The following is a 15,261-nucleotide window of genomic DNA, read 5'->3' as shown; positions in this document are numbered from 1 at the left end:
CATAAGAGTCGCCCTCGCAGAGGGAATCAGTAGCGACAAGGGTAGAATACCCGCATGGTTGGTAACATGGTGCAAAAGGGGAGAATCCGCCAGCTGCCAGGAATAGATTCTGGGGTCAATATTTCCCGGAGGGAAGTAGTTATGTCCGGTCAAAGGCATGATGGGGGAGTTTGAGAGCCACCCATGTTTACTACAGAGCAAGTCCCAATTCCGGAGAGTAGAGAGGGTCAGAGTGGAGGTATTAGGAGCCACCGACCTATATTTCCGGGGAATCCAAACTAGAGTGTATAAGTCAGTGCCACTGAGTGCATGGTCGAGAGCAACCCACAGTTTTGAATATTTATGAAATTTCCAATCCGAAATCCTGCATAAGACAGTAGCCATATAATACAATTTAACATTCGGCAGAGCCAACCCCCCCAGCCGCTTGGGCCTATATAAAAGAGCTCTGGACAACCTCGGACGCCTTCTGCTCCACACGTACTGACCAATCAGAGACTCCAGGATCCCGAAGAAACTCGCCGGGATACCCATAGGGACCATCTGGAAGAGGAACAACACCCTGGGCAGGACATTCATTTTAATCACCCCAATCTTACCTAGCCATGAATGAGCAACCTGTGACCATCGACGTAGATCAGATCGAATGGCGTTAAGGAGGGGAATGTAATTAGCACTAAAGAGGGCTTGGGGCTTGGAGGTAAGATAAATACCAAGGTACTTCATTTTGTGGGCTTGCCATGTAAATGGGAAGGAAGCTTGGAGACGATGAACCTCCTCCACCGGGACAGTGACATTTAGAATTTCCGACTTGGACATGTTGATTTTAAAATTGGATATAAGGCCGAATTGTGCGAAGGCAGACATCAAATTGGGGAGGGTAATCAGGGGTTGTTGGACATAAAACAGGATGTCATCGGCATAGGCCGCATATTTGTGTTCGGTACCTGCAACAGTGATCCCATGAATGTTTGGGTTATTTTTAATTGTAGAGAGGAAGGGTTCTAAAGAGATGGCGAAGAGGAGCGGGGAGAGGGGGCACCCCTGACGCGTACCATTATATAGCGTAAACGAATCGCTTAAGGAGCCATTAACCCGAATTTGAGCCGTTGGGGATTGATATAAAGCTGCGATGTGGGACAAGAGAGTCCGCCCGACTCCCAGATGAGATAGGGTGGCCATCAGATACTCCCAGTCCACCCTGTCAAACGCTTTTTCAGCATCCGTGGAAAGTAACAGGGTGGACTGGGAGGTCTTCCGCACAAAGTCCATCAAGGAGAAAGTGCGAAGGGCATTGTCACGTGCCTCCCTACCCGGAATAAACCCAGTCTGCGCATTAGAAACCCAGCGCGGGAGGAGAGGAAGTAACCGATTCGCGAGAACTTTAGCGTATAATTTAGCATCTACGTTCAGGAGGGATATTGGGCGATAGCTCCCGCATAGGCTAGGATCTTTCTCCGGCTTAGGAAGCACAGAGATATGTGCGTGCAAAGTTTCAGGGCGAAAAGACCCCCCCCTCGATATCGTGTTCGCGTAAGAGGCCAGGCGGGGCAGCAAGGTCCCTGCAAAGGTCTTATAATACAAGACCGTAAAGCCATCTGGACCAGGGGCCTTGCCACTCGCCATAGCCCTCAGTGCCACACTGAACTCCTGGACCGAGAGTTCCCCATCCAAAGAGTCAAGGACCGCCGGGTCCAGCTTGGGCAAATCCGCCTGCTGTAAATACTCCCGGATTAAAGACTTTTTAGTCTCCACATCCGGCACCGCTGAGGGAACTCGGTAGAGAGCTTGATAAAATGCCTGGAATTCTTTGGCAATTCCGGAGGTCTCATACGTAAGTGTATCAGAAGGGGTTTTAATTTTTTCAATATACGTCCTAGTCTTAGTCAGACGTAGAGAGCGCGCCAGAAGCCTCCCCGGCTTATTACCCCATTCGTGATAAGTTTGGGACACTCTACGGGCTTCTCGCTTCCACTGCTCATGAAATAAACCCTTCAATTCCTCCCTTTTCTCCGTTAGTAAGTGAAGGGTAGCTTGCGCCAAGCTGGCCTTATGTTGGGATTCAAGAGAAGCAATGTCCGACAATAGCTTAGACTGTCGCAATACCGCTTCCCTTTTCCTCCTAGCCCCTAATTCCATAAACTTACCCCGTATGTGAGCCTTATGGGCCTCCCAAAGTGTTCCCGGGGAAATGTCCGGTTGGGCGTTATCAAGAAAATATTGGGTGAGTTCATCCCGCATAGATATGATGTCTGCCTCCTCACTAATCAGGTTCTCATTCAACTTCCAGTTGGTAGCTTTATGGGGCAGTGAAGAAATATTAAGGGTAAGTAAAATAGGGGCATGGTCAGACAGGGGCGAAGATGCTATATTGGAATTTGCCAAGAGAGAGAGATGGTGATGGTCAAGGAAGAAATAATCAATCCTGGAGTAAGATTGGTGAACACTCGAGAAATATGAGTAGTCCCTCGCCCTCGGATGCATTGTCCTCCAAACCTCAATTAACTGAGCGTCAAAGAGGCGTTTACGGATAAACGCCAGGCTTTTATATGAAACCGAGGACCTTCCCAAGGAGGTATCAAGCAGGGGCTCCAACGGTGTATTAAAGTCCCCGGCTAGGACAACGCATCCGCTAGCAAAGTCCCTCAGCCCTCTCAGCGTTGCAGCTATAAAGGTGGCTTGGTCACGGTTCGGTGCATAGAGGGTCGCCAGCGTACACTGCAGTCCCCCTAGGCTACCTTTAAGGAACAGAAAGCGTCCGAGTGGGTCACATAACATGTCAATCAACTGAAAAGGAGTACCCCTGCGGAACCCTATGGCCACACCCTTTGCTTTGTGCACATCGGATAAGCTATAATACCACGTGGGGTATTTCGGCGAGAACAATTTCACCGACGAAGTGTGAGTAAGATGGGTTTCCTGCAGGAAGACCACGTCCCCCCGCAGGCGATCCAGCTCACGGTATAAGTTATGGCGTTTACCAGGGGCGTGTAAGCCCCGCACATTAAATGATAATAATTCTAACGTGGCCATAGGTTACCGCCAGGGTCTAGAACAAATACACTGCAATCACGAGACAGGACCAGAGGCAGAGGGGTAGGGAGACAGAGGGGTAAAGAGAGAGGGTAAGAAAAAGGCGGAAGAGAAGAAATAGAGAAGAGAGAAGAGAGAATGAGCAGGTCAGCAAAAGCAATAGCCATCATCTCCTCGGCACCGGGGGCCGAAGCCCCAATCAGTCCGAGGGCAACACGAGCTCGCAGCCGCCTGCACCGAAGCGCGGGGGCAGTCAGACAAACCCCCACCCCCCATCCCCCCGCCGAGAGCCCGGCAGAGGTCCGGAGAGAAGGATCCATCCGATGCCCCCCCTCCAGGCACAAGGAGGGGCCAGCCAGCAGCAGCAGTCCACGGCCACCCATAACAGGAGTGACATGCCGCAGCCCCGACCCCGACCCCCACATAACAAACATATAATCACACTTATACATATAAGCACCTTGCGTAAGGAAACACTAAAGTAAATGAACCACCCCCTGTAACTAAACATAGAACCAGAGGCAAAAGTGGAAATAAGGAGCTCAAGCTTCCCACATACACATTAATCTTATGATATAAGGAAGGGAGTAAGTAAGTAACCGCCAGACATAAGTCTCACAAGCACTTGTTCCACGAATCCCGGGCAGCTCCAGGCCCCCCTACGTCGCATATCACGTGCAACGCAGCAAGTAAGGGCGTAAGTGCAAAAAATAAAAAAATAAAAAATAAAATTGTGAACCAAAAATAGAACCGAAAAACAGAGAAAAAGAACAAACCCCATGCAAAAAGGAATGAAGGCACGGTAATGCACTAAAATGTACTTGCGAAACCAGGTACGACCGGTCGATAGGACCAAACATCCGATCTAAAGGCAATAGCCAGCATGCACACTACGGCTGACTAGCCGGCAAGCCGAAGGATGGACCACGTTGCTTGCGAGACACCTTTTGCCAAGTCGCCTCAGGGACGTTCTCCAGAGGCGGGATGCCTTCCTGCCAGCCCGGGAGCTCAGGCGGAGAGATGTTAAGGTCTGCACAGAATTTCTCAAGGTCCTCAGGGAACCGCAGAAGCACCGATTTCCCATCTCTACGAGCAATTAGGGCAGCCGGGAAGCCCCATCTGTAATTGATGGAGGCCGAGCGCAGTTGTTCAGTTAGGGGCCGCAGGGCCCTGCGGCGTTCCAGCGTCTCCCTGGCCAGACCGGGGAAGAAAGAAAGCGATGCTCCGTCAAAGTCCAACACCTGCGTTCCCTTAAGCTTCTGCATAATGCGATCCTTTTCCTCAAAGTAATGAATCCTGCAGATCACATCCCGCGGATTGTCCACATCCATGTTACGTGGCCTAAGGGCCCTATGCACGCGGTCAATTTTTAAGGGATGATCTGCTGCATTCCCTAGGAGGCCATTGAAAATACCCCGGACCGTAGGGAGAAGATCCTCATCACCGGTCGCCTCCGGCAACCCCCGGATACGGATGTTGTTCCGGCGGTTCCGATTTTCCTGGTCCTCGATCTTGTAGAGGGCCGACCGGTGTGCTATAGCAAGGGAACGGGTGGTCGCCTGCAAAGATCTAATGGAGGTTGCATGCTTGTCCAAGCGTAGCTCCGTCTCCTCTACGCGGTCCAACACTTGCGCCAGGTCCGAACGGACAGCGGACACTTCCCGCTTAATAGATTTTTCGAGCCCCATGAGCATGGAGGCCAGCTCAGACTTGGTGGGGAGCCCGCTCACCAGTGCTGCTACCTCCGAATGTCGCGGATCACGGTCTTCATCCGCAGATCCCACCGACGAGGCCGGGGATTGAGCTCTGTGATCAGGCCTGAGGCGGTGGGCGGGGCCGGCAAGCCCGCTCGAGCTCAGGGGAGAGCGGCCTAGACCATCCATGTCACCCACCTCGTCCGGCTCCGCTAGAAAGCGCTTAATCGACCCGTCGGGAGCTCCCTTTTTCGGCAGGGACTTGCCGGTTTTCCTGCCCATCGTGCCCGAGCGTGCTGAGGGGTTCATGCGGTGATAAGGTGCGTTAGAAGCGGGGTCAGGGCCGGAGCTCAGAGACGACACGTCTTCACTGCTGCATAGCGAAACCACGCCCCCGGGTATCAGCATAATGTAGATAGAATTCAAGGGGGAGCCCGTCCGAACCAGGAGCTTTGGACTTGTTCAGCAGGGACATCGCCTCCGCGATATCATCAGTACTAATAGGGGCCTCTAAAAGGGCCACCTGAGCCGGCGTAATTGAGGGCAAGTCAAGGGTTGCAAGAAGCCCGTCCACCTCGTCTCCAGTAGCGGTGGTCGTCGAGGAGTACAATGATGCATAAAATGTTTTAAACTCCTCCGCCACCGCATCAGGGTCAGTAATCAGCGTGCCGTTAGAGCCCCGCAAGGAGACCACCGTGGGAGGCCGTTGATCCATGTGCGCCAAATAGGCCAACAGGCGACCAGCACGCTCCCCACATTCATACACCCTCTGCTTGACATGGAACATGTTCCTCTCCGCCCGCTCAATATGCAAGCCATTCACCACTCTGGATTGCAGCTTGAGAAAATCAGCCCTACTCGGGGATGGGTCCTCAGCAAATTCGCGTTCAGCAATAGACAACTGGTGCTCCGCCCGAAGCAACGCCTCCGCAGACGAACGACGATATTGCGAAATTTGGTGCGCCATAAACGACCGGGCATGTGTTTTAAACGAGTCCCAGACCAGCGTGAAAGGGGCCGTACCTCGATTCGCAGCAAAAAATAAGTCCCACTCCGACCCCGCCTCCTCCAATCCGGGGGTCACCCCCAACCAAAAAGGGTTTAATTTCCAAGAGTAGGATTGCGGAGGGCCCGGGAGACGTAGCACGACCCAATATGGGGCGGGATCCGAGAGCACCCGTGGGTTAAATCCCACTTCCGCCAGATAGGGAAGAAGGGGGCGGGAAATAAAAATAAAATCAATCCTAGACATAGTAGAATACGACGCCGAAAAACAGGAATATTGTTTAGCCGTAGGGAAACTATGCCGCCAGGTGTCCACCAGAGCTAGCTCCAGAAAAAACCTGCCAAACCTAGTAAGCCCCGGCGACAGTACAGGTGGGGGAGTCAACACAAGTCTATCCAGTTCTCTATGTGCAACATTGTTGAAGTCCCCCAGCCATACCGCCGGGACAGTAGGGAATTGGGCCATAAACGCCATTCCCTCGTTGAGGACAGTAAACTGAAAGGGGGGAGGAACATATATAGCCAAAAGAAGAAGTTCTTTGCCATTAACCCGGGCATGTAAAAAGAGAAACCTCCCCTCAGGATCAGACTTGAGCAGGAGAAGCAGGAATTGCACTGACTTGGACACCATCAGCACCTTGTTTATTTTTTCAATAAAAAGAACTCATGTTTAAAACTCTGAACCCTGTTCTTTTGGATCCACTTCTACTATCACCCCCTGGGATAGTAAGTGATCTAAGGCCAGAAATAGCGGTTTTTGCTTTACTGGATCCCTGGGCATCCTTGACCTTAGAAAGCGAGAAGGTGGAATCTCCTGAAACTCTAGCCTGTAGCCCAGAGATACCAAAGAGATCACCCACTTGTCCCGGATCTTTCGTACCCAAGTCTTTTTCTGCCCCTGGGCTCGGCCCTGAGCCTTTCCTGTAGAGGAGGGTTGAGAAAGCCGTCGCCACTGCTTAGAGCTTGATGCTCTGGGAGAGAGAGCACGCCTGAATGAAGGACGCTTGCTCCTTTTGACTGGAAGGAGAGTAGATTTACCCCCTGAATTTTTTTGGACGAATTTGTCTAATTCTTCTCCAAACAAACGTTCCCCTTTAAACGGGAACCCAATCAAATGCTTCTTGCATGACAGCTCAGCTGCCCAATTCTTTAGCCATAGGGCCCTTCGCATGTGTACCAACATGAGGGACAAACGTGATGCTTGTTGGACAGAATCCAAAATCGCATCAATCATGAAACACAGAATATGAGGCATTTATGCATACTTCTCTACTTCCTTGCTGGGAAGGAGCCCAAGCATGCTTAACCTGTTCCTTGAGGAACTGACACAACCCCACGGCTGCGACTGTAGGTTGCACTACAGCGCCAGTCATGGAAAAGGAGGCTTTTAATAAAGTTTCCAGCTTATTATCAGTTGGATCTTTAAATTCCTGCGCATTATCCAAGGGACAAGTCAGGTTTTTATTCACACAAGAAACAGCCGCATCAACAGATGGGACCCCCCACTTCTTGGTGAAACGCTCCTCCAAAGGATAATGCATAGAAAACCTTTTAGGAGGAGCAAACAGTTTATCGGGATGTCCCCAATCCTTATACAACAATTCATCCATTAAGGGATGAATGGGAAAGGAATAGGCAGTCTGTGGGGCTTTCCTGACTCCCAGGGAAGAAAAGGAGGACGTAGCGACTTCAGCAGCAGTCATTCTGAATGTGGTACGCACCAATTCAGTATAATACTGCACCTGTTTTCTGAGCGCCTGGGAGGAGGGGACTCTCTCCTCTTCCTCTGATTCATCCGACTGCTTATGATCCCTGTCCCAAGATAGGGATCTCTCCTCATTTTCAGAAGAATCATCTGAGAGAGGAATTTCAGCAGAGGGAGGGGATCTACCCTTTTCCCTGCTATCTTTCAGGGAAGCAGAAATAAAATTCATTATTCTCCCTTCAAAACCCTCCAATGTAGCCCTAAGGGAGTCCTTAGTGACATAAACCGGGGCTGGGACATTAGGAGAGGCTGCAAAACCTGACAGGGGCACTGACTCGTCTTGAGAGGCTGGCTCCAGTCTTGCAGGGGGGGATGGTAACTTACAGGCACTTTTAGAACCCCTGGACCTAGGCGGTGATTTACCAGTGCCTTTGCTACCTCCCCCTGAGACCCTCTTACGAGGAGACATAGTCCTAAGCTACAAAGCAGAGGTACTAGTACAAGTGCAATCACTGTTGTGCTTAAAGTCTCACAATAAATATATATGCTTAAACTGCATGCTGAGTAGGTATCTAAGGTTTGCCTGGATCCTATCCCCTCGGATGCTTACTGCCCACAGCTCCTGTGTCTCCACTTACAGCCCCCTGACGCTCTGGGCTTTTTAAATCTGCCGCCTGGCGCCTGTGCAGTACAGTGCCGTGCACACTGACGTGCACGGCTCACAACCACACTCCCCCCTCCTCCATTAGGCCGGGAATGCACCCGGCATGCACACATGCAGGAGGACCGCGGGATCCAGGGGGGGAAAGGAGAACTCCACCAGAGCTGCGTGGGACCCCCAGACTACATGGGACCCCTGTGTTACCTTGTTATGGCAGGGACTGCAGTGAAGACGTGAGACAGCTGGAGAACCAGGCTTCACTGAGCGTGTGTACTGAAAGGCATGTAAGTATGCATCAGGCTGCTCTTACTCCCTCTAGTGGTGGAAACCAGATAAGACATACAACTACTCAAAATGAAGAAATCCATCATATAATTACATATATAGGATTAACTTCCCTTACCTGTCCTCGCCGCAGGAATTGCTGAAACAGACAAATTCCAGCCTTCACCCATCACGGAGGGCAGTGTTAGCCAACCTTCAGGTTTATCTGGGGCTCTTTCTCGGAAGAGCCTCCTACCTGGACCATGTAAAAGACTCTGCCAGAAACTTTTGTGCGCTCTGTATAAACAGTACACCAAGTCTGGTTTTCCCAGAGCCCAGTCTTCCAATAGGAGAGTTTCTTCGGCTGACGAGGCCCGGGTACCATACCATCTTGGGAGTCAAATATCGGCCTGAGGTATGGATCCAGTTTGTTGTAGCCCTTAAGCCCCCGCAGGGACCTGCACAGAGCTAAAGTTTTACGTGACCAACCACCATAGACACTGGCGAAAAAAAGGAGGTGCCTCCCATATGGGAGGGGTTATATAGGGGAAGAATTCTCCTTAATTGGGGTTAACCAGTGTCCAATCACCAGAGGTGCCTATATAACCCACTATGTAATGAAGCTCCTGTGTCCCGTGATGTATGATCAAGAAAGAGTTATTGCAAAAAAATGTGAAGCTCATTAGGTGGTACGTATTCAGGGATCCCTCTGAATTTTATGTTATTTTGTTTAGACCTGTCCTCGAGGTCTGCGAGCTTCATTTTTATTTTTTGAATCTCATCCATGTGGTAATCATGTACATCAAGGAGCTTGTTATGAGCCTTGCTCATGTCAGAGATGTGCTATTCTGTCATGTCTTCCCTGTCCTCCAGGCAGTCAAGCCTGTCATGTGCTTGGGATAGGGAGAGTTGCAGCTCCCTGTGCAGATCTTTTTGTAGGGTGAGAAGTATTGATTTTAACATGCTTTCCGATTCAGGAAAGTCACCGGTATGTTAGCCAGGGTGGATAGAGGAGTGGGATTATAAGGTACGGATCCAGGGTCATTCCCATGGTGTTTTTTTGCCTGATAGGATTTGTGAGGGGAGTTGCAGGGAGATATGGCAAACCTCTTACCTCTATCCTGCTGTGTGTCCCCTGGGCTTATCGCTGGAGGAGGGAGACTGTCCATCTCCTCAGTTTCCCCTCTTTCTGTCAGTTTAATATGTGCTAGGCAGCTTAACTGAGAGCTGGGTGCCTGTCTGTGTGTGGCAGAGCCCGGGCCGGCGCCATCTTGCCTATTTCCCTGCTCCATGCGGCCAAAGTATTCGGTCAGTCGGTGTGGTTGTGGTGGCGGATTGCGCCTCCCTGGCATGCCGCTCTTTGTCCCACTGCTTTCCCCTCTCTAGCGGGAGGGAGAGGAGAAGTCTGTAGCATTGTGGTCGCTGTCGGTGCCTGTTGTGGAGCGGAGCTCAGGACTCAAGCTGCCATTCCACACTGCGGCTAGCCACGCCCCCGTAATTACAATTTTTGATGCAATGCTTTGCAGCAGGGCTCATTCCTGCGCTCCAACTAGAGTTTCTGTGAGGTGCTGCAGTGTTGTGGCACCAATGCCTAAGGCCCAATTGTTATGCCCCTGTTCACCGGGGACATTTAATAACAATTCTTGATCTAATATTTCACAGCAGGGCCCATTCCTGCGCCCACCAACAGTAACTGTGAGGGCTTACAGTGTTGTGGCAACACCATCACCACCACCAAAGGCCCAATTTTTCTGCCCCTGTTAAACAGGTGCATGTAATTACAATTCTTGATATAATATTTCACAGCAGGCCCTGTTCCAGCGCCCACCAGCAGTAACTGTGAGGACTTACAGTGTTGTGGCACCAGCACCACCACCACCAACACCAAAGGCCCAATTTTTCTACCACTGTTAAACATTGGTATGTAATTACAATTCTTGATATACAGTAATAGTTCACAGCAGGGCGTTCCAGCGCCCACCAAGAGCAACTTTAAGGGCTTACAGTGTTGTGGCAACACCAACACCTTAGGCCCACATTTCTGCAGAGCATATAGGGCAAGCCCCTACTTTCAAAAATCCAACTTACAAATGTCTCCTACTTGCAAACGGAAGGAGACAACAGGAAGTGAGATGAAATCTACCCCTAGGAAGGGAAATTCTCTCCTGTAAGTCCTTGTACACATGGTCGGATATTCCGATGGACAATGTCCGATAGGACAGTGTTGTCGGATAATCCGACCGTGTGTGGGCTGCATCGGACTGTTTCTGACGGACCAAGTTTTCCAGCTGGGCTATAAAATTTTCCGACAACATGATCCGATCGGACTTTGTGTGTAGAGAATTCCGATCGGACAAAGTGCCACGCATGCTCATATCAAATTCCTAGACCAAAGCTATTGGCTACTAGCCTGAACATAGTCCCATCGTAATAACAAAATTACGTCATCACGTTCTGAACAATCGGATTTTCCGACAACTTTGTCCAACTGTGTGTAGGCAACAGTTTCGGACAAAATCCATCGGACAAAATCCGTCGGACAAAATCCGTCGGACAAAATCCAACGGATTTGGTTGTCAGAATGTCCGAACTTGTGTACAAGGGCTTAGAGTTGAGTTGGGAAAAACATGTCTCCTCTCCACTGAAGCTTTATCACCAATCCTTGTTTCACTAAAAACCCAAAATTTTCAAAAAACATTAATCATTGGGACAGAAAGTGAGGTGAAATCTTCTGAAGAGGTGCACAGACAGCAAAAAAAATATTACAGGGGTGATAACCCTTCCCTGTGTTTTCCAAAAAGCTTAAAAATAGATTTTTTGACTGGAGCTACACTTTAAAAATGTACCAGTTCAAAATTACAAACATATTCTGCTTAACAACAAACCTACAGTCCCTGTCTTGTTTGCACAGCCTGTATACTGCTGTTCAGAGTATATAGGGCCTGGGAGCCCCACGCCTTTACTTTTTTTAATTTGGGTGCAGGGTTCCCCTTAATATCGACACAAGACCCAAAGGACCTGGTAATGGGCTGGGGGGGGGTACCCATACCATTTGTCTCACTGATTTTCATCCATATTGCTGGGACCAGACATTACATGAAAACCGCAAGCAGTTTTTAATTACTTTTATTTCTTTAAAAATGTCATTTTGTGCAGGGAATGTTCTAAGAATGGGAAACATGCGCCACTTTACAGGCATACTAAAGACACCCCCCAGGTACGATATTTAAAGGAATAGTTCACTTTTTTCACTTTAAGCATCATTAAAATCACTGCTCCCGAAAAAAACATCAGTTTAAAAAAAAAAAAATTTGCATTGATACATGTCACCTGGGGCAGGACCCGGGTCCCCAAACCCTTTTTAGGACAATAACTTGCATATTAGCCTTTTGATTTTGAACATTTGAGTCCCATAGACTTTAATGGGGTTCTAAAGTTTGCACAAATTTTCAGCCCGTTCACAGGTTCTGGTGCGAACTGTGTTTGGCTCATCCCTACTAAGAAGTTTATAGATGTAAAAGGTATCCAGAGACACACCTGGATGGATATTAGAATGCATGTCAGGGCAAGGGCAGGGATGCAGGAGATGTTGACTTAATGGCAGGGGTTTGAACTGTACTACCAGACGAAGATTCCAACAGGGTATGCATGATGTTATACTAAATAACAGGTATATATATATATATATATATATATATATATATATATATATATATAGTGCCCCTACCATTTCACAAAAGAAATTGTCAAAAATAGCAAAAAAAGACAAGAAACACTTAGGGACAAGTCCTTTATTAAAAGAAAAAAAAATTGAATTGTCCCGCGATGTCCATTTATTTTTTATCACGCTGCCGATGACCAGAAAAAAGAAAAAAAAACGCAACAGCCTTTCGTTTTTTGGCTGTTGCTTTTTTTTTCAGGCTCGTCGGTGGTGACGACTTGTGCCTAAGGGGGAAGCTAGGATCTGGGGGGTCCCCTTGTTAAAGGGGGCTTCCAGATTCTCATACTCCCCCCACCCACAGACCCCCACAACCACCAAGGGTTGTGCGGATGAGGTCCATGTTGAGGGTATGTGGCCTGGTACCGTTCAGATGGGGGGGCACTACCTCTTTTCCTGTGGCCTGCCAGGTTGCGTGCTTGGATAAGGGTCTGGTATGAATTTTAAGGGGAACCCTACACCATTTTTTTTTAAAGTTGGCCAGTGTTCCCTTTAAAATCCATACCAGACCTGAAGGATCTGGTATAGATTTTGGGGGACCCCTACACCTTTTTTTAATTTGGCACAGGGTTCCCCTTAATTTCTATACCAGACCTGAAGGGCCTGGTATGGATTTTGGGGAGACCCCCACACAATTGAAAAAAAAATTGGTTTGGGTGGTCCCCTTAATATTCATATCAGACTCAAAGGGACTGGTAATGGACTGGAGGGGAACACATGCCATTGTATTCATTCATTACAGCTGCAATCAGTTTTAAATTACCTTTTTCCTTTAGAAATGTCATTTTGCTGTGGTATTGTTCTAAACACGGGAAAACTGTGCCACTTTACAGGCATACTATAGACATCCCCCAGGCATGATATTTAAAGGAATATTTCATTTTTATTGTTTCACTTTAAGCATTATTAAAATCACTGCTCCTGAAAAAAAGTCTGTTTTTAAAACTTTTTTTGCATTTATACATGTCCCCTGGGGCATGACCCGGGTCCCCAAACACTTTTTATGACAATAACTTGCATATAAGCCTTTAAAATTAGCACTTTTGATTTTCATGTTAGTGTCCCATTGACTTTACCGGTGTTCCACAGCTTTTGTATTTGCCACGAACACCGCATTTTGTTTGGTGTTCACCCGAACAACCAAAGTTGGCCCATCCCTATTTCTGATTACACTAAACCTTTTTCACTTTTTTGTGCAGAGACCAATGGACATGCATGTGGTGTCTCAGTGGGGTATTACAGTTGTTATCCACTTGATCCTATTGAACGTGGAACACCATGCTGTTTGAAATCAGTTGCTGCAGCAGCCTTGTTGGTGCAGAAAACTGATGATCTGGTACTGGGTAACCAGCTGACTCTACTTTGCCCACATGACCTGGAAGTTTTGCCCAATGGAGCTTATACAAGAAATTTTTCTTCACAAAGGTTATCTCATCCCACGTTGTCAGCACCAAATCTGGTCACAGAAGACAATCTAGTCAGCACCAAGACCATAAAGAAATGTATTGGATTCAATTTCAGATTTTTTTTCCTACTACTTGGTACTTTTGCCTTATTACACAGTTAGTCATATGGTCTATGAACATGAAATGGGACTTTTTATATGTACCAAAACAGATGAAAAGTTCTAAAAATATATTTCTTTATCTTTTTCTATTTCTTAAAAGATTGCAACTACATCAAGGGTTATATATGTAATGAGTACATTCCATCAATGAAGATATCTTCAATATCGGTCCATAAAAATCACCTCAGCGTGTTTCAACTCATTTATTTCAAATTTAGAGTTTTCATCAGGAGATAAATAGTACATTCTGAAATACAAATACAAATGAATACTGATAGTATTCACAGAAGACAATTACAAAAGGAAAATAGCACTTGCAAACCACCAAGTATTGCAATTGCTTACACAGAACTCAATGATAAATGAATAAAAGAGAGGATGCAAATCCAAGAGAAACCCTGATAGGTGGGTCAGATGAGATGCAAGAGATGCTAGCCTAGTCTATAATCATGTCAATAGGATAAACTGACTACACATACTGTTCACAAAATATCGGATTGTTTTTGTAAGGATCTTAACTTCTGAGACAAAGAACACATCCAAGAGGTGGTTAGAAATAACAATATACATATAATAAGAAATCTATGTATATACTGTAGATCTAATATATAAACAAAGACATCTACCAGGTAAAGACAAGTAGCCAAGGCCGAGAAGCATGCAGGACCGCCTTGGTGGTTTCAAATGTATAACAGCAAAAACAGAAATGGCTGTATGAAGAGGGCCAGTCTCTAATTAGGCAAACCCCAGTGGTCATCTGATGCTGGGTGGCCAATCAGAGTCCATGGTAATTAGTTGCTAATAGAGGCAGCTGGGCTGTGGGAGGCACAAAAAAGAAAGAGAAAGGACGTCCTGCCGGTATCCCCTGCTCAGGTGTACCCTGAAGACATACACCCAAACGTACATGGCATTGCCAACAGCAGCTTACACCACTTCCTGTGGTGGCAAGGGATTGCCAGTGTCACTTTTAGCATGATCTGCATCAACCTTAGAAGGATTGGAGCAAGGAAATGTGGCCATCACAGAACAGGGAAGAGTGCCAGCATGTCCAAGATGTCAGCAAAAATGACCCAAGGGACCAAGGTGGAATAAAGTCAGCGTGGGGACAGGTGGCAAAAAACAACCCCCACTGGGGCATCCATCAAAACCTGTCAGGGAATTCTTAAAGGGGATATGGATCCAATCTACGCAACTATAACCAAATCTATCAAACAAGAAAACTATCATGTACCACTATATGAGGTGGTTTTATAGACCAATATTGAAGACATTTTTGATTGATTGCAATATTTTATATGTATGTCAGAATTTTAAAGTGTAATTAATAAAGAAATACTGAATGTTTTTAAAGTTTTTTATCTGTTTTGGTACCTATAAAAAGTCCCATTCCATGTTCATAGGCCACATTTTATTAGGGATGATAGAACAATTGTCAGGTAAAAGAAACAAGATTGTATTTCTTTAGTCATACATGATTATCAAGTTGCAATAGACAAAATAACTGTGCCTTATCCCAGTCTCATTGACACACCCCTTCCAGAGTTAACTCCATGTGCCCACCTGTTTGTCAAGACCTGATGGGGTCACTCTTGTGGCTTGTTTAGTAATTAATAG

Source organism: Lithobates pipiens, unplaced genomic scaffold (assembly GCF_037356315.1).
Source record: "Lithobates pipiens isolate NorthernLeopardFrog02 unplaced genomic scaffold, aLitPip1_a1.2 Scaffold_13, whole genome shotgun sequence".
NCBI lineage: Eukaryota > Metazoa > Chordata > Amphibia > Anura > Ranidae > Lithobates > Lithobates pipiens.
This window is presented reverse-complemented; position numbering follows the sequence as displayed.